The 19,942-nt window shown below is 36.6% G+C and overlaps 1 long non-coding RNA gene across 4 annotated transcripts in view; it reads right to left on the bottom strand.

Moving 5' to 3' along the window:
• Positions 1-8,612: 8,612 nt before the first annotated feature.
• The window catches only part of LOC135578943 (uncharacterized), a 29,164-nt gene continuing 17,834 nt past the window's right edge, over positions 8,613-19,942 (bottom strand). For all 4 annotated transcript variants that reach the window (XR_010471030.1, XR_010471031.1, XR_010471036.1 and 1 more), the window contains one exon: positions 8,613-19,913. This is a non-coding gene — a long non-coding RNA (uncharacterized LOC135578943). The remainder of the gene's footprint in view (positions 19,914-19,942) is intronic.

Raw genomic sequence — 19,942 nt, 5'->3', positions numbered from 1 at the left:
AAGCCCTCACAGCAAGAAACTAAGCATTTGAATCGTCAACTGCATCGCATTGCAGCCAACAACTGTAATGCATGATCTGCTTTAGTTTTGGCAGTGACTGATTGAAACTTTTGTGTCTAAGTGTGTTAGCTTTTGCAAGCTTAGTGTTTCTGTGAGACTAGAAGCTATGACTTTTCTTTCAGACCAGCCTTACAGAGGTCACATTTATACATATATATATATATATATATATATATATATATTTAGTGTCTGTAAAAACTGTCCCTTCTATTTTCTTGATAGCTCATCTAGGATAAGGGGAAACAAGTCTTGTTAGCAGAGAAGGGAAAATAAACTTCCAAGGTTTGGTGTTTTTTTTTTTTGCAAAACAGAGTAATGACAGATTTCATAAAGGAGCAAGACTGAGGAGAAAAATTGAAGGAAAGAGTGGGAAGAAGGAGTTTTGGTGTGGTGCCCTGCAGTACTTTTCCTTCATGTTGCTGTACTGTCATCTTGTTAAAGCTGAGTCACCTGAATCACTCCAGCTGAAGGCTCTCTATCCATTATATCTTCCATTATGTAAATAGGGGAATAGGACTTCTGTCTTTGGGCAGATATCTCATGATTAAATGCAGTTTGGAAGAAGCACTAGCTTAAATTTAGATCTTTATTTTTAGGCATCTGAATCACATCTCAAAAGAAAGAATTGTGGAAGTACACTGAGTGGTCCCTGTGAGCCAAAGTATCACCCTGCAGTTTCTCTCTCAAATTTTCTACAAAGAATATGAGAATACTCTATAGAATCACAAAAATATGCTATGGTTGATCTGCTATGGGGATTTCAAGGAAATGAATAACAGAAAAAAAATAAAGAAAATAATTATTATGACTTTAATAATTAGCAACTGATGGAGGCTTTGCAAAGCCTCTGCATCCTACCTAGATATTGCATGTAAGAAGTGTTAGAAGACAATGTTAATTAATGCATCATAGATGTTGTAGAGCCATCACATATCTTATTATCACATTTTCATTTGCTGCATTTGGCTAGAGCCTGGAACACTGACCTTTAAAACTAATCTACTGGGAAAAATGCTTCCAAGACTAAAATTAAAATTGTGTGCATACCTTTCAGAAATGCAGTTGGGAAATATGATATTTTCTAGCATCTAAATATGTGATTAAACAAAGGTTCCTTAATTATACTATACTCATTAGCTCATACCTATGACAAATTCCCATTTTTAATTATTTGTATGATTGAATTAATGTTCCTGAATATTGCACTTCAAATAATTTCTTTTTAAAGAAAAAACATCACTGTGCATATTGCCATTGCAAATTTAGGCATGTGGTGATAACTCAATGGATTGAAGGGTTGATGTTTTTTTTTAAGATGGACCACTACAAACTATATTAGTATACTATGCAAAGTTTTATACTAATGAGGATGATCAAAAAATTGCCTTGCAATAGGGAACCATGGGATTTATTTGAGGGGACTGTTCTCATTAAAAAGTTGTTTCAACTTTTGGTCAATACAAGCCTTGTCCTTGCAGACCTGGGAAGTTCTACGCAGGTAGGTTTCTCCTGTTTTATTTTTCAGAATATCCAGTCTTGTTTTCATCTTCACTGAAGAGACATATTCACTATGATGTATTAACAGAGCATTTGATTCCAGTTAAACTGTTCTCATTCCATTATTCTCATGTCCACAGCATCAACAGAAGATTTCATTTGATAGTTATCTCTTTTGTGGCAAAAGGTATGGAGTATAAATTGAAAGTTAGATTCAAGTTTGTCCTTTAGCTATAACTGCTGTATAGCTGAGTATGAGTTCTGAGCCTTTGTGCACACCCAGTGCACTTAAGTCATTAATTCTAAGGGTGGTCCAGAAATTCCCCATGAAGTTGTCTGCCTGGTTCAGATAATGGACTGGATTGAGATGAGTTTATTAGCTGAACTCCTACTCATCAACACAGCACTTGAGTTATTTGCAGAGGAGCTCTCCAGGTCAGAATTTCAAACTGCCTCTAAGATTTTCTCAGGTGAAATGTTGTGGCCAGACCAGTCTGTCTGTTCAATGTGTTGATTGACATCCTGGGTGGAAAATCTGTCCCTTTCAGAAACTCCCCAGATGGTTCCTGTGCAGAACTGACCGGCTTTTGCATAGATAAGGCTCTTGTAAATAGCATAAAGTGTTCATGCAGATACAGAAATGGACACATGTGACAAGCTTTTGCACATACTAAGGATAATCGGGAGATGTTTTGTGTGTGATTTAAGGTAATCAATAGTAACAGAGCATACACATGCCAAAGCAGTCATGTATGTCAGGGAGCATCAAGAGCTGGGCTGCTCCCTGAGGCAAGACAAGCTGGGAGCTGAGGGTGGCCCCAGCGCCGGCCCTGGTCAATACACATCTTGACAGTTGTAGTCCTGAGCTGGGCAAACAAAGCAGGGGCAGTGATAGGGTGGGTCCATTGCTGGAGGACGCAGGTAACACTGTCAGGGCAATCAATACTTATTTGGTACACTCAAGAGCCTGATAACATTGGAACGTGGGCCAGTTGGATGATAAGATTTTATCAGAAGAGTAGTTTGGGGAGTCTTACCTGAAAACCCTGCTACAAGCACTCATCATGGTCAAAACAGTGATTGACCATCCTGTCTGAGATATTTGATTCCCCATGTAAGTTTTACTCTATGCGAAGTCTGCAATAATCAGTCTTTTTTTCATTTTCCTTTTTTCTTTTTCTTTTTTTTTTCTTTCTTTTTTTTTTTTTCTTCCACAAATACTTTACGACTGTCTGTGGAACACTTATTCACTGCTGAAAAAGGTGCTCTATAATAAAGTGCATTATCAGAGACAACATTGAATATTAACAGAAAAGCACTGGAGAAAGCCTGACATGCTATCAGTAAGATGGTAACTATATTAACTAGCTGTAGGTATAAAGAAGAAACTCGACTTTTGTTTATAATATTTGTAGTTTTTCAGATCTGTTTCTAGAAGAAAAGGATTAAGGTATTTTTGTTATTTCTTATATTTATGTTTATTTGTTGTTAATAGCTATATTTATTTCCTTATGTTAGATTTGCTGATTGTTTTATACCTCATAGTTCATATTCAAATATTCTTTTCTTTGTTTTTCCCCATCCTTTCTGAGAATTAGAGATTCTGTATTTCTACTAGGTTTTTAGCCTTCTATGTTATTTTTTACTAGACAATTTCTTTCCATCTTAGGATAAAAAAATATATAATTTTCAGTCTAAATCCTGTGAGCCGATAAGTTAACAAATAAAGGATTCTATGAAGGTATGACAGACCAATAAAAGTTATTTCAACTTCTGAAACATAAATTGCTAGTAAGATAATTAATTATATTAATAATTCATATTCTGAAATAAGTATAACATGAAGAGGTTGTTACAGTCAATATTTTAAGGTAAGATTTCAATAATGTCTCAATTATGTAAGGTTACAGGTATGCTGTGTTAATAAACCTGTTATAAAGTTGTACAAATAGATCCTACATGGAAGTAGAAAACTGAGTAAGTATCACTTAACACAACCAAATTTCCTCTCAAATTTGCTTGCTGAAGACGCATGCAGGTATCAATGATAAGAATTTATATTGTCTTCCAAGTTTATTAAAGTTTTCTTTTTGATCCATAGACTAGAAATAGAGTGGAACATCTCAAATGATACATTAAACTAACATAAACTCTGTCTTGGTTACGATGCAAGCCTATCCTCTTTTCTCCTTTATCAGTATGGTATGGTATGTCCATAACAGATTTCATACTCCTCTATAATTTCATACATCTCTATTATTAGCAATATTGTCTCACCATGCGGACAAATACAAGCAAAATACAAAGTGCATTCTGTTTGATGTGGGGTTTCTTTTGTGGTTTAGGTTTTCTTGGGTGTTTTGGTTTTGGTTTGTGGTTTATTTTGTTAGTTTTTTTGTTTTCTTTTTTTTCTGTTAGTGAAACAAAATATAGAGATCTTGTCAGGAACAAATTGTTATCTGCACTTGGCTTTAAGCCTATAAGTACAGGCTTGTATTCAACACAGTGTTTCCCCATGAAGGAAACGGAAACTATCCAAAAGTAATTAAAAAACTAAAAAACAGTGTGAAAGTAATGATATCAAAATAGCTCACATCCTGAGAGAGAGATGTACCACAGTCAGAATGCAGGACTGGGAGGAATCCCTTCCTTCCTCAGCCCCTGTTCCTGCAAATAAAGGAAACTGTTGGACCCCAAGCATCCTACCTCTTCACAATGAAGCAAGGACCGACATAAAATGGGCCACCGATTCTGCTATTAAAATAAAGTTCAAATTTACATGTTAACTTTATTCATAGTCACTTTATGCCCATTTGTTCTTACACCAACATTTATATCTTAGCTTTAACCACTCTTATTTTTATGCTCTACTTTTTACTAGTGTCTTTTCAAGCTTCATTTTATCTGGCTTAACAGTGCTAGCTCTTGTAGCTGCTATTACTAACGTAAGTTTTACAGTCTCCTAATCACCCAAGTCATCTTTCTCTGAGTGTCCATACATTTATTTCTTTTCTTCTTTCATGGGATAGCATAGTTATCACTAGTATTCTAAACTATGATTCATAAACTGTGAGGTGCTGACAATGCTCTCTGAGGGGCAAGATGCCTTGCAAATGGATCTGGATAGACTGGAGCAGTGGGAACATACTTTCTAACAGCATGACGTTTAACAAGTTCAAATGTTGGATTCTGCACCTAAGACAGAGTAATGTTGGGCACAAGTATAAATTGGGAGAGGAGTGGCTGGAGAGCAGCCCTGATGAAAGGAATTTGGGGTTCTGGTTGAAAGCAGCTCAACAGGAGTCAGCAGTGGGCCCTGGCAGCCAAGAGGACAAACCACATACTGGGGTACATCAAACACGGCATAACAGCCAATCATGATGTGATTATCCTGCTGTATACAGCATTGGTGTGGCTTCTTTTTTTACTGAAAAGATGGTCAAGCACTGCAACAGGCTTGCTAGAGGGATAGTCAATGCCCTAAGACTGTCAGTGTTTAAGAGTCTTTTGTACAATGCCATTAATAACATGCTTTAACTTTTGGTCAGCCTTGAAGTGGTCAGGCAGTTGAACTAGATGATCATTGCAGATCACTTCCAATTGAAAATCTTTTCCTCCTCTCCTCTCCTCTCCTCTCCTCTCCTCTCCTCTCCTCTCCTCTCCTCTCCTCTCCTCTCCTCTCCTCTCCTCTCCTCGCCTCGCCTCGCCTCGCCTCGCCTCGCCTCGCCTCGCCTCGCCTCGCCTCGCCTCGCCTCGCCTCGCCTCGCCTCGCCTCGCCTCGCCTCGCTTCTCTTCTTCTCCTCTTCCCTCTTAGTATTAACAATTTTAATACCTTTCTACCACTAGCAGGAATACTTTGCATAGCACATTTTAAACTTTCACTTTTTCCATTTCTGTATTAATTTGGTAGTGTAAAGTCATGGTCATTGAAAAGATTTTCTACTGATAAGCTTTAGGATAATCTAGAAGAAACTCACTCTATAGGTTCCTGTGAACATGACCCTATTAAATTTTGTCCCATTTCTATTACTTTATGCAGGAATATAATCTCATTATTCCCTTATGATATTCAGGTCCAGTTTTCTATTAATGATGTCTCCCAACTCTGTGTCATGAGAAAATTTGCTTAGAACATTTCCGTTTTTATATCAGAATCAGTCATAAAAATATTAAATTTGCTTGTTCTCAAGGCTGAATCTTAAGAAAATACAAGGGGAGCTTTTATATACCTTTTACTCCATGATTTTTATTGTCTCTTTTTTAAAATCAAGTTCTTTGTCTACCTTATAATCTGTAATTAGCTGCAACTCAATTAATTTTTTTTTAGTTTTAATAGACGTTTCAGTAGAATAGCTCTATTTAAATGTATGTTTATATTTGAGGTTAGCTTGGCATGATCAGCTTTGTTAACTGGTAGCAAAACTGCTACAGATGTGCAGCTTGTGCTGGTTTTCCATACCAAACATGCAGTGTGTGAGTGCCTATGTCCAAGAATAATCCTCACAGAGGACTGAATTGTCCATCCATCATTCCTAGAATTCAGAACTACAGAGCATGCTGAGAAGTCACTCAGAGGCCACAAAGAAGACACAGCCAAGCTCTTCACAGTGATATGTGGACAAGGGACCATGGGCATCTCTTGAAACAAGTAAAGTTCAGAATCTTCTTTAATTTTCACCAATAAAGTATTAGCTTATCTGAGAACTTTTTTTCACTATGAAGACAGTCAGGAAGAGGAATAACCTACCCTAAGACCTTCCGTTCTTTCAGATTTTCAAGAATATGGATAAATCCCCGAGTAACCTCACAGCTAACTCTGAGTGGAACAGGAGGTTAGATTAAAGACCTCCTGAAGTCCTTTCCCACCTGAACCACCACAGGATACTATGATCCTGTGATCATCTGACCTTTTTTTTTTTTTTTTTTTTTTTTTACATAAATGCTATTTAAACAAGAAAATGAAGAATAGGAAACTGCTAAGGAAAAGCAAACAAACAACTATTCCTAGTAGTGGGAGTTTCTTGAAGCACTTGATGGAAATAATCTTTTGTGATAGAGGCTGAAACAAAATAAGTTTATTTTAAACATATAAAACAAAAAGGAGAAAGTGTATAGATTAATATAGTTTCCATGTATGGCATGGAAGAATATAAGGAGAATAAGATTTTCCAACAGGTGCTGATGAAAAAAATAGCAGAAAATAGTGGGTCAGATAACCAAAAAATGAAGAAGTCAATATTAATAAGATAAACTTGCATACAAGCAATGCAGCTAAGAGAAATACTGGATCTATCTCAACTAGGAAATTGGACGTGGTCAGTAAGAAGCATCTAGTGTTGTAAATTCCCTTTTCCATTAGGGGATCAGAAACTGAGCACAACCAATATTTATTAGAACACCCTTTCTTAGTTAAGCTGTTCTTATTAATAGAACCAAGCTGTTACTCATGGTAGATAACCATTTTCACAATGTATTCAGTCATTCTCTCACAAAGTTCCCTCTCCCCACGCCTACCTCTACCCCCCTCCCCACTCTTCCTGCACTCTTAGTTGCATAGCTAGAGCAACAGCTGGGACGTCAACCTCAGCTCAGGAGTGGAGAGTTGTTCTGATCCTCCAGTGGCTTCCAGGTAGGTTTTCAGAAAGACCCACCAGGGTTTCCTTGTTTCACCATCTGTATATAAGTGTATATACCTATATACAGTATATTTCTTTCCCTGCATAGGGTAACCACCGCCCTCTTAGATGTGGTCTGAGTTATTCAGCCCACTGATGATACCAGTGTGTGCTGGTGGCCTTGAACAGACATGGCAGATTCATGGTGTCCCACATTTTTCAGTTCTTGCAGATTCCATAAGCCTGCTAGTATTGGGAGACTTTAACATACTACTCCCTCAGCACATACATCTTCATTCAATCAGCTGTTTTCTGGTATGTCTGTACCCACAGATACCCATACTACATTGACAAAAACAAAAAAAAGAATGAACTTTTATGAAAATGTAAGTCTTAGATATGTTATTTAAGAATCCTTAGTATATTTTAACACACTCTTCCCGGTGTTAGGTCTGTTGTATAGCATTTCTAAGAAGCATATAGCTTGCATTCATTTCTTTCAGTGCTCTCTCTGAGGATACAGAACGATAATCCTTAGCCCCTTCCTCCATTACTTTTAAAATGTTTAGCTACAGATCATGAGTTGAAAATTCACATCTGAAATAATCTCTGTTCTTATAAATGCAGACTTGAGAGACTCCTCAGGATAGATTCTGTGTAATCCTTCCTAATGTATTTGATAAATACAAGATCAAGCAGAGAGTGCCTTAAAGGAAAAGCCCTGCTAGGATAAACAGACTACAATGTATTTAAAAAACACAGTATATTGATTGTTGCCTTGACATCCATCCCACTTCCCTTCCTTACGGGCCAAAGCAGCAGTGTGTGATAGAGTCTGGGATAGGAAATAGCCAAGAGCTGGCAAATAAATCCTGTTCTGCAAGCAGGCTGTTTTAGCACCTGACTGATAAACAAGAGGCATCCTTTCCTTATGCACTGTTATTCAGTCCTAGGGCCTTTGTTAAAAAATTGTTTAGGAAAGGTCAAGGTATTAAAGTTTGAAAAATGGCTGAGTGGAAATCCATTTGCTAGTCCTCATAATTTTTCTGTGTAATTTTCAAAAACATTTTATGAGCCTTATTAAAGTCGTGTCCCTAGCATTTTCAAAAACTCATATAAAATTTTATGAACGCTTGTCGAGGGTTAAGATTGCGGGGTGACAATAAAACCCTGGCAGATGTATTGTTAACCCCCTCTTCCCGCCCCACTTCCCCCTTTTTGCCCCTCCCTCTCCCCCCTTTCCACTAAGGAGAGGCGATTGGGAGGAAAAGAAGGACAGAGAGAAGAGAGTTGGAAAAAATTAAAGATGTTTTACTAATGCTACTAATAAGAATAGAGAAAATAATACAAAATATACAAAACCAATCTTGAAAGTCTCAGCAACTGCAGAGCCAGCACCTGAAGTCCTGGATTAGGCTCTGCAGCCAATCGGAGCTGGATTCAGTCTGTCACTAGGCCTCAGTTCGCAGGGACGACTAGCAAGGTCCTCTCCTAATGTCGGCCATAAGGAAAAAAGCAAAGGCAAAAAGGGAAAAGGGAGCAAAAGGGACGAGATCCTCGTGATCTCCCACTTTTATATGAGGTATTCACGTGAATGCAATGTTATACACAGTTGGTCAGTTTCTTGGTCACTTGTTTCTCGTCGCCCCTCTCGCGAGATGTCCATTCGTGCTTATCAATAAGTTTGCATTCCATTGCTAGCTTTACCAAAACATGTGTCTGGTTCTCCAGGAAAACGCAGTTAATATGAAGGCTTTAGCTGACAGGCAAATTCACTAAAAGAGAAACTTGTTTTTAGCAAGACCAGGACAATGTTCTATAACAGGACTTTTTACACGAATCAAATAAGACTTATGAAGTTTTAAAATTTTATTTTTGTAAATCTTCATCACCAAATACTTATATGAGCTCAAAATGTCTCATGAGGCAGACAGTGCAGTCTAGGAGGAAGGTCAGATGGGTCAGCTCAGTGGTCACAGCTGTGTGGTGCATGATCAGGGGCCTGGGCTGTGGAGTCCCCTGGGTATCACTTTGCTACCTTCTTCTTCAGTACTGTCAGTCCTGCCCTAGGTCCTCTTCCATCTGCCCCTGGAGACTCTCTTCTGTCAATGTCTGTCTTTCTGTATGTCTCCAACAGCACCTTGCACAGCATCTACATGTGTCTCCCCACATATCCCCAAAGAGTCTATCACCATGTGTCTCCCCAGGCACCTTTTCTGCACAAGTCTCTGAAACTGCCTCTCCTTGATGTCCCTTCTGTGCCCCCTAGCTGCCAATATTTCTTAAGTACATGTGAGCCCAAGGACCTGCCCCCCTCTGCTGCCTGGCTTCAGTTTGGGGTGAAACGGGATGTTTGCAGTGGTGTCAGAGCCAATGTGGCCCTCATGGCATCCTGCAGCTCCCAGCTGCTCAAACCTGCCACTTTGGTCTGACACATGAACATTTAGCACCAGATCTTACTTTATTTTTTCCTTCCCTTCTCACTTTTTCAGAGCTCGCTCTCATACACTGCTGCTAAGATTCAATACTTTCTTAATGGACAATCTTTTCCATTGTTTCTATTATATGTGAAATACATACCTTTTCCTACCAGTAGTCAGGTTTACTGTTTTTATTGACTTGTAAACTGGTTACTTCCTGATCTGAAGCAGAAGGATTGTTTTGGCTAGTTTTGGTTGGTTGATTGGTTTGTTGTTAGTTTGTTTGTTTATGAGTCTGTTTTTATTTTGTTGTGGTGGCTTTTCTTTTTTTTTTTTTTTTTTTTCCATTTCTTTTCCTTCCAAACATGTAACTTGCCCTAAGAGGACCAAATCTTCACTTTCTGGGACTGTCTGAAGAAGTGCTCTAGGGCAAAATATTGGCAGCCAGACCTAAACCAGGACAAGAGGTTGTAGATCATTAAGGTTTCTATTGTCATTAACTATTCTGCAGATACTTGAGTGGGATGTCTTGGCTTTTTTTGGGGGGGGCTAAGATTAATCTGGACATATGTAGTACTACATTACATTTCTAAATTTCTTAATCATATCAGATGGTTCTTATTTATAAAGTTTGTCTGTTAAGATTAAAAAAAAAAAAAAGAAAATGGGAAAAGTCTTGTTTGGATTTGATTAGATCATGATAATATTAATAGATCACCATATTTATTAGTTTCTTATTTATAATTTCATGAACAACAAACTCAACATGAAAATAAAAGAAGCAGGATAGTATGTGCTTTTCTCACAATGTGATCTTTCTTGCTCTTTATAGTTGTTTTTATTCTGTTTCTGTCATCTGTTTTATTTTTAATGTTCAGCTTATAGAAGCTGTAAATGGCTGACAGGTTCTTTTTACACTTATTTAAGTTCCAGTTGTGACTTTCTCTGTGTATTAGCTCAAGGTCATGATAGGGAGTAAACCCATGATACAGAGATTATGTATAAACCCTTCTACAGAGATTATGTATAAAGCCAATTAAAGGGTCAACAAATACCTCTGACAAAGTTAAGAAACTGTTACTCTTAAATGCAGTGAGTGACTGGAAAGATGCCTAGCAGAAAAGGATCTGGGGATGTTGATCAAAAGCCAGCTGAATACGAACCAGCAGTGTGCCCAGGTGACCAAAAAGACCAACAGCACCTTGGCGTGAACCCAGAATAATGTAGCCAGCAGGACTAGGGAAAGGATCATCTCCATGTACTTGAGGTGAGGCCCCATCTTAAATATTGTGTTCAGTTTTGGGCCCCTCATCATAAGAAGTACATTGAGATACTAGAGAGAGTACAGAGGAGGGCAACGAATCTGGTGAGGGGCCTGGAGCACAAGTGTGATGAGGAGCAGCTGAGGGAACTAGGGCTGTTTAACCTGGAGAGGGGAGACCTTATTGCTCTGTACAACTACCTGAAAGGAGGTTATAGCATGGAGGGTGTTGGTCACTTCTCCCACGTAGCAACTGACAAGAGAAAATGGCCACAAGTTGCATCAGAGAAGGTTCAGATTGGATACTAGGAAAAAATTATTCATGGAAAGGGTTGTGAAGCAGTGGAACAGGCTGCCCAGGGAAGTGGTTGAGTCACTATCCTTGGAGGTGTTTAAGAGGTGTATAGACGAGGTTCTTAGGGACATGGTTTAGTCATAGAGCTAGTTTATGATTGGACTCGATGATCTTGAGGGTCTCTTCCAACTGAAATGATTCTATGATTCTAAGATGTCTGAGTCTATCTATTAAAGAAAACAGTTGGTCAATGTGAAGTTGTCTCTGTTTCCTGTCTTTCTGACTCATTCCAGTTTCCTAGAGAGGCTTAAGACACATGACCGTATGGACTTTCCTTCATCTTTCTGTGAAACTCTTATTTATATCATGAGGATTTAAGCTGTGGATTGAAGATGTTAACTTTACACACCCAGAAGCTCATCTACTCTAAAAAAAAGATATTTGACAAATCTTCCCTACAGAATGACTGCAACATTCTAGTTTTGAGGTTTTACTCTAAGTGAAAAAGTCATGAAGACATCTAATTTTTAATTAGTTCTCCCCATTTGGGACGTCATCTGATTTTGCTGGCAGAATTAGCAAGTGAAATCACTTAAAAGCTGACACGTAAATGTCCCCTACCCCTAGGGTCTCCGTATATTAAATGAGTACAGTGTTAACCTGGAAACATTATTGATTTTAAATGAGAGCAGCTCTGAAATTTGGAGGAAATTATTAAGTTTAAATAGTTATTTTGATTCCTTTCTTGATTTCTGATAAGGGAAATTAGACATGTATATCTCTTTTACGCATAAAAAGGACAATTTCTGTCCCCTTCCAACACTTTACTCATTATGTAATTTAAATTCACTCCAGATATATTTTATAGCATTTTCTAACAAACAAGATTAAAACCTTGCAGCATATACTGGAGAACAAACAAGGCTACAAGTTTTTTCTTCCTTATAAGTTCTTTTGCTAACTTACACATAGCATGACATTTTACTGAAATAATTTAGAAAAACATTCTAAGATTGTGTGGTTAATTTTTCAAGTACCTTTTAAGTACGAAATTTCAGCTATATTTCTGTAGCCAATTTCTGACATTCAATTTGATTACAAATAAAGACCACTTCTATTGTATTAGTCTGGAAGCTCGTTTACTGCAAACTCTACAATGCTTATCTAAATTGTGCATGACTGCACCCTGGAGTTATACAGACAGCTACCACATAATAAGCTCAGCCCTCCAAAAGTTCTTGAATAAGGGCCCTAGCCTTGACTAGTTCTGTAGAACTGCAGTTCTAACCACACATTCTTTTACTACTTGAAAACAAACAATACCTAGAAGTAAGCGGAGATTTTAGTATCTACATTCTATGTCCCTGTTATTTGCGTTGTAATGCTGGTACAAAGTCTCTCTTAAAAAGAATTAAGCATTTCCAGATAAATATTAAGAATTAAAACTAGTTAGGGTAAAAAATAAGCAGTAATAACATACAATTTTTATGTGTGCATATACATGTATATACACATGTAGGCATATGGATTCATATGTAAGGTTTAGAAAGGATGCCTTATAGAATAATAAAAAATACATGCAGGCATAATATAAAAGTATAACTTTCCCAATTCCCTTCCATTATTTTACAACAAAGAAAAAGGTGATGCATGACTTGTTAAAATAATTATGCATTCTTACATGTTTAAATATAGATATCTGGAAAAAACACTAGCAAAAAAGGGGTCTTGATTTCACAAAGCTATTTAAAATCAATGGGGACCACACCTTTTAAAATCAGAGAAGTGGTATACAAGTCTCTCTCAATAAAAGAGAAGACTGATTTTAAATGTAAATTTAAGCAGATTGAAAGAGTAAATAAAATCATAGATAAAAAAATATTGCATTTATTTAAACAAAAGAAATTATAAGAAATACCTCGAAATTTCCAGATACTTTGCAGTCCTTAGAAGGATAGAAAACTAGATACTTTCACCAACTAGAAGGTCATCCATTTTTGACACCCTCAGACACTTAATCACTAATGTTTTTTAGAAGCAATGTATAGAAGTAGCAACGTTGCAAAAATTAATAAGAAATGGAAAAACCAAACCAAACCAAACCAAACAAAACAAAAACAAACCATGCATTTTTACTTAACATAAATGTTAAGATTACACTGGGAAAAGCCCAGGTTCAGTTAGAAACTGAATCATTTTCTTAGACAGATTTACTGGATATAGTCCTACCAAATTCAGGGAACCATGCCAATTTGCATTGCAATGGCTTCTGTTATTAATACATTATTAACAGCATTAATATTAATAAAGTAAAACACTTGAGGCTATTCTATAAAGAAAAACTTTTTATTATTATTTTCAGTACTGCATCTGCTTTCAATGATCAAAATCAATACTCGTCATTATATAAAACATTGTATCTAAAAATGTAAATCTGCTTCTAAGAACTGTCAAGAAGGATATGAGAATTCATTAAGAGTTGAGACTTCTGTTAAACAAAAGCAAAGTACTTGAAAAATGCTTAGAAATCAGCCTAATGAAATGGATTCTGGAAAAAATATATTAGTCAAACAGAAAGGGATACGATTCTATAGTGCTCTTGATCATGCAGTCATTTGCAGCTGCAGGATATGGATGTAAATCATTATCATTTTGATATTTCTGAGAATGTAAATTTGTATTTATACTTAAGAACAAAATCATTGGAATCTGTGATTTTTTTACTTCTGAGGCTTCCTCTTATTTATTTCTATTGTTGGAAAAAATAGTATAAATGCAGCTCCTTTATCAAATCGTTGGATAAATTTGGTTTGCAAATAAGGCCGAAAACTGTGCAATATTTGGATGACCCATAGTAAATGTATATTTTCTGCGTATTTCTCTGACAACAGAGTCCTCTTTGCTGCTACTCTCAGATTCTTCTTTATCGAGCTTAAAGAAAGAAAATGTTTTGGCAACTACTTTGCCAATAAGCTTCTGTGAATAATATCTTGGTGAATAATACTTTGGAAAACATATAAAGAATTTATATCTGTTATATATACCACCCAAAAATATTCATTCTGGTACTGACAGCCAAATCCGCCTGATTTACAGGCTGGTCAATATGGTTTTATACAGAGATGGGTGATTATTAGAAGTGAAGATTTTTCTTTTCATTGTCTTCATTTTAAACTTGCCTTTATTTTCTGTTACGTTTCCTCACAAAAACTTATACATCTCTAGAAAATAATAAAGGGGAAAATGTTATCCTAATAGAGACATTCAGCTACAAAAGAAAAAAAAATCTCCAAATAGTAGGAACTCCTCAAGGTATAGTCAAAGAAATGTCTTGAGCCGAAGCTGTTTCAAACACTTGAAATGTATGGTACAGTTTGTTCACTATATGTTCTCCACCTTGCTGCTCACTGGTTCCTTTGCTCTTTTGGGTGACTGATTTTCATTCAGTTATGTCAAGTTCCAGCAGAAGTATGCTTTATGAGCCATGGCTACGTTGCAGGACACAAATTGCTATAAATGGGTACATTGTACACACTTAACTACAGGCTAGCATACTGACAATAGCTGTAGTGAATCTTGCTTTTTAAGTAGGTACCATCCTTACGATTCACAAGTTCTGTGAATAAATCATCTAAACTCACTATGTGCTTCTCTAGCTCTGGATTTCCCTAGAAGTACTTTGGTGTTATCTCCTGGGAAAACTATTGGTAAAGCAGCATGTACATTCCACAGACCTTGAAAAAAAAAGTATATTTATTTATAAGCCATTGTCAAGACTTGTGACTTTTTGAATTTTATAAAACAACTGCTAGGAGGCAAACTGGAGTCTTGTTTCTATTTTACATTATTTCTTTAGAGTCAGCAGACTGGTCCAGGCTGTCAAAGACTTTCATTTAATTCACATCTTACATCAAGAGGGTAAAATAAACATCCTGGACTTCACAGGAAAAAGCTTTTACAGTAACAGATGTTGGGTTAGAGCAGATAAGTTTTCTTGGTTTCTCCTTTTGAAATGGTGCTGTTATGCAATAAGAATAAGAATATTTAATGTATAAGGAGAGATACAACAAGTGTGGAAATAACTCCCATATCTCCTAAAAGCTGGATGATATGAATTTGTTGCTTCTGAAACTGAAGGGATAAATTAATCACAAATTTTGCATTTCTCTCAGCATTTCAACAGCTGCACTACTATTGTGCATTAATAAACTAATACTCTACTGAAAATATTTTTTGAGACAGTGATTATTTATGCAATTTATGAAGGACAAATATGATGACAAAGTTTTTTTTGTTTTGGTTTGATATTTCTATATGGGTATTCAGAAGATGCTGGAAGAGGCACCGGATTCAGTGTGCGGCATTGAGGTTCAGGGTCTTGGCAGTGCAAACAGATAAGAATGAGACTGCCTACAGGCATGCATATAAACAAAGCAGAGTGATACTAGTGATTTTGGTCAAACAGGAGTAGGCTTTATATATTTCTTTATGCATCACTTACTGTAGCCAGATTTTGGGCTTGGGCACAGGCAAATTTCCCGAACCCAAATTAAGGCTTCCAAGACATCTATTGAGTCTTGCTTATAATCATACTTCAGAGGTTGGCTTCAGGTTAGATCTATCAGTTACTCACACAGTTACCATTATTTTGAAAAAGCCTCTGTAAAGCATCAGTACTTTCCAGCCTGGACACATTGATCTCTGTATCAGCTTGGAATAGTCTGTAGGCCAGCAAGACATCTAAGAGTGTCCACTGTAGCTAATTCCCACAGCAGATTTTGACAAACATGGTTGTGTTCAGTATGAAAAAATGTGAATGAGTGAGAACATAATGAGCATCTTACCTCTACCATTGCAATGAAGAGAAAATATATCTACTTAATTAAAACGATCTAACTGTAATCTGATGTGGACATTCATTTATCAAAGATTAATTATAACACACAAATGCTGTTTATAGTTGCAAGTACACTGTTAAGCACAACACAGTATAAAATCCAATGAACATATGGCATTTGCAGTATCAGCAGTGTCACCAGAAAAACATAACATGTCATACTTCATTAATCTTAGGATAAACTATCACTGCATTGCAATTATATGAGCAAAACAGTCAGCCAACATCATTATCTGAGCTCCTGTTTTCTTTGAATCCCTTGTAACTTAAAAGTCCTATTGTTTATGAATACTTCATCCTTTCACTGACTGTGAATTATTGAAGGGATAGTGGGTTGTGTTATTCTCCAGTACTATAACAATATAGAAATTATTTATGTTAGGTATTATTTTTGTCATGTTTCATATTGTATTTATTTATATATAGTTCTTGGCAAGAGTAATTAGCCAAATATTCCTTAGGTAATGAGCTATTAAGTTCAACAAGTGAATTTACAGTGCCCTTAGAAATAAAGCATTCACATTTACCTCTCATTCATGTCAGAGGTTAATAATTTCACAAGTTAATAACTTCCATCTAACAGAGATAATCAATATTATTGTTTCACAAGCCAGAATGAACATTAAAATTACCTTAGTAGCAGATACCAGCGGCATCTAAAATTAAAAAAAAAAAATCTTTCTCAGTAACTGAGAAACAAGTCACTTTGTAACAATTAAAATAGTGAACAATTAAACAGTGAACTAAAACCATAACTATTTTTAAAAGGTAGCTCTAACTAAACCCAGAGATATCCAACAGTCAGTGCTGTATCTTAACTGAACTTCATGTTGCAGTGGTGACCGCTATTTTGACAAACAATGATTAAAATAATAATATCTCATTCCTATATTACTGATTTCTTCTCAGAAATAATAGAAATTCAGGAGACTTAAATCTGTTCAGAGTTGTGTGCATACCTTGACAGTGCTCATCTTGCATCAAGGTGCATTAGATAAAAGACATTTTGTCTCGGAGTACCTTTGTTATTACTATTTAGACATAGCAATTTACTAGTAACTCCTGGGACAAGTTGAGGAGAAACAGAAGAGAGTAATAATAGGTGAGATATTGAACATATTACATCCAAGTGGAAGCCGGGCAGAATTTTGAGCTTAGGGGATAGTCCTATGTGTTCTTCTTCTCTGATAATGCATTGATATAGGCCAAAATTATGTTTTATAAACCCCTTCATTCAGAAGTAATGGGTGCCAATCTTCTTACTAAATGTAAAGTATTTTCAAATTACTTAATTTTGTATACTCAAATCTATCCAGCTAACACAAGAGATCAGTTCTCACAGCAGAATTCTTTCTGGAAAGGGCTCTGCAGAGAATTTGTCTAAAATTGAAGGGATTGTAGGAAAACCTATGGCACGTGCATAAATAAACAAGAAAAAAAATCACCTCACTTGAATGAATCAGATTTTTTTTTATTAAAGGCATGTGATCTTTTATCTCAAACTGCATTGATACCAGTACAGGTTAGGGGTGGACCTGCTGAAAATCAGCACTGCAGAGAAGGACCTGGGAGTCCTGGTCAACAACAAGTCGACCATGAGTCAACAATGTGCCCTTGTGGCCAAAAAGGCCAATGGTATCCTGGGCTGCATTAGGAAAAGTGTGACCAGCAGGTCGAGGGAGGTTCTCCTCCCCCTCCACTCTGCCCTGGTGAGGCTGCATCTGGAGTACTGTGTCCAGTTCTGCACTCCCCAATTTAGGAAGGACAAGGAATCACTGGAGGGAGTCCAGTGACCGGCTACAAAGATGATTAGGGGCCTAGAACACATTTCTTATATGGAAAGACTGAGGGAGCTGGGTCTGTTCATCCTGGAGAAGAGAAGGTTGAGAGGGGATTTTAGCAATGCTTGTAAATGTCTCAAGGGAGGGTGTCAAGAGGATGGGACAAGACTCTTTTCAGTGATGCCCAATGATAGGATGATGGGCAACAGGCATAGACTGAAGCATAGGAGGTTCCATCTGACTATGAGAACAAACTTCTTTACTTTAAGGGTGCCAGAGCACTGGACAGGCTGCCCAGAGAGGTTATCGAGTCTCCTTCTTCTGGTGATGTTCAAAACCCATGTGGATGTATTCCTGTGTGATCTGCTCTAGGTGAATCTGCTTTAGCAGGTGGGATGGACTAGGTGATCTCCAGAGATCCCTCCCAACCCCAGCCATTCTTTGATTCTGTGATTGCAGAGGAGTAAACATGGATAATTTCTAAAGAAGTTTTCATGGGTAGGCAGAGAATTATACCTTAATAACTCATTGTCTTATACTGGAAAAAATTAAGACACTGTAAAGGACAGGATTAATAGATAAGTGGATAAATAAGATCCTCTTCATCCAGTAGCTTATTCATGCTTTTTTCTTTCAGTCAAGACAAACGAATACTTTAAATTTTGTCTTCAAGTTGCAGCTTTATTCCACAATAGCCCATAGCTTGCAGGACAACCTGCCAAAAAAAAACCAAAAAAACCCAACCCACTATGTTCAAGTCTTCCAGGAGATGAAGGACTCTGAATTTCCATCTACTACATCCTAATAAACAGCTGTGTGAAAAAGAATAAAAGTTCTTCTTGCTGTGCTCTTGTATTTTAAGAAGGACTGTTAATCATGAGTGAAGAAAACAGCCTCCTTGGCGATCAGTATTGTCTGAAGAGTAATGGCACTGAGTAGATGCTTCTCATTATTGGCTAACTATCAGCTCATCATTCAGCACTCCAGTCTTCTAATCAGTCTCAAAAATAGAACTTTGTTTAGGAAGCTAATAGTCTAACAAAAATGATCGGGATTTCAGTCTGCAATGAAGACATCTAAAAACTGGACTTAAAAATTAGGTACTTCAATAATATGCTGCAGTGTCTAAATTCCTTTTGGGATCCAAACCCATATTCATTTCAGACACATTGTTTGTTTCTATCTATTAAAGGAATATGTTAATCATAGTAGAAACTTGTTTATTATAGCAATACTTTGTGACTAGTATTTTTTATTGTTTCAAAATGAGCTATTCATAAACAAAGTATATCTGAAGTAATTATGTCAAACTAGAAATTTTGAAACTACAGTAGAAGAGATTTTGCTTTTAACATAATTGAACTAATTTATGTCATGAAATTGGATTGATGTATTTTGGAGTACACAGCCTTAATTGCTTCTGTAAAAGCAAGTAATTAAACAAAAAAAAACTAAACAAACAATCAAGAAGAATAATTCCTAATCTACCCAAGCAATCTGGTAAAAGAGAGAAGAGAGACCTCACAAATATGACTTATCTGGATGACAGCATGAAAAGTGATTTGAGTTCTTTGAGAGCTCAGAAGGCAGTCCTGAGTTCTTCTTTGGACTATACAGCTCTGGATAAATTGTCTGTGATGGTCACAATAAGAAACATTTGTATGATTGAAAAAGGTATTTATTATATCACAATATATATTATTAATTTAAATTTGTATACAGAGTAAATCTTCAGGCAGCTCCAAGAGGAATTTTAAAAAAAATATAATTGAGTGCATTTTTATGATTCTAGGTCATCTTATTAAATGCCAGGCTAACATATTGCAAACCGTTATCCTGTTTTTAATTAAAAAGAACTCCTAAATATATTTCTGAAACCTTCTGGCTAGAAATTTTTATAGGTTAAACCATACTCTTTAAATTAAATTAAAATAGCAGGAAGGAATAACGTTCTATAAATCTTCATCACTGAACTCATGACCAACTTTAACAGAACTCATACACAAAATGGTGAAAAGATTTCTTCTCTCTCAGGCCTGTTGGCACATTCTTTTAGTTTCTTCCACCACATTGCCAGGATACCATTCCTAAAAGTGCATGAAGACCAAAAAGAACT

Source organism: Columba livia, chromosome 1, assembly GCF_036013475.1.
Source record: "Columba livia isolate bColLiv1 breed racing homer chromosome 1, bColLiv1.pat.W.v2, whole genome shotgun sequence".
NCBI lineage: Eukaryota > Metazoa > Chordata > Aves > Columbiformes > Columbidae > Columba > Columba livia.
This window is presented reverse-complemented; position numbering and strand designations above follow the sequence as displayed.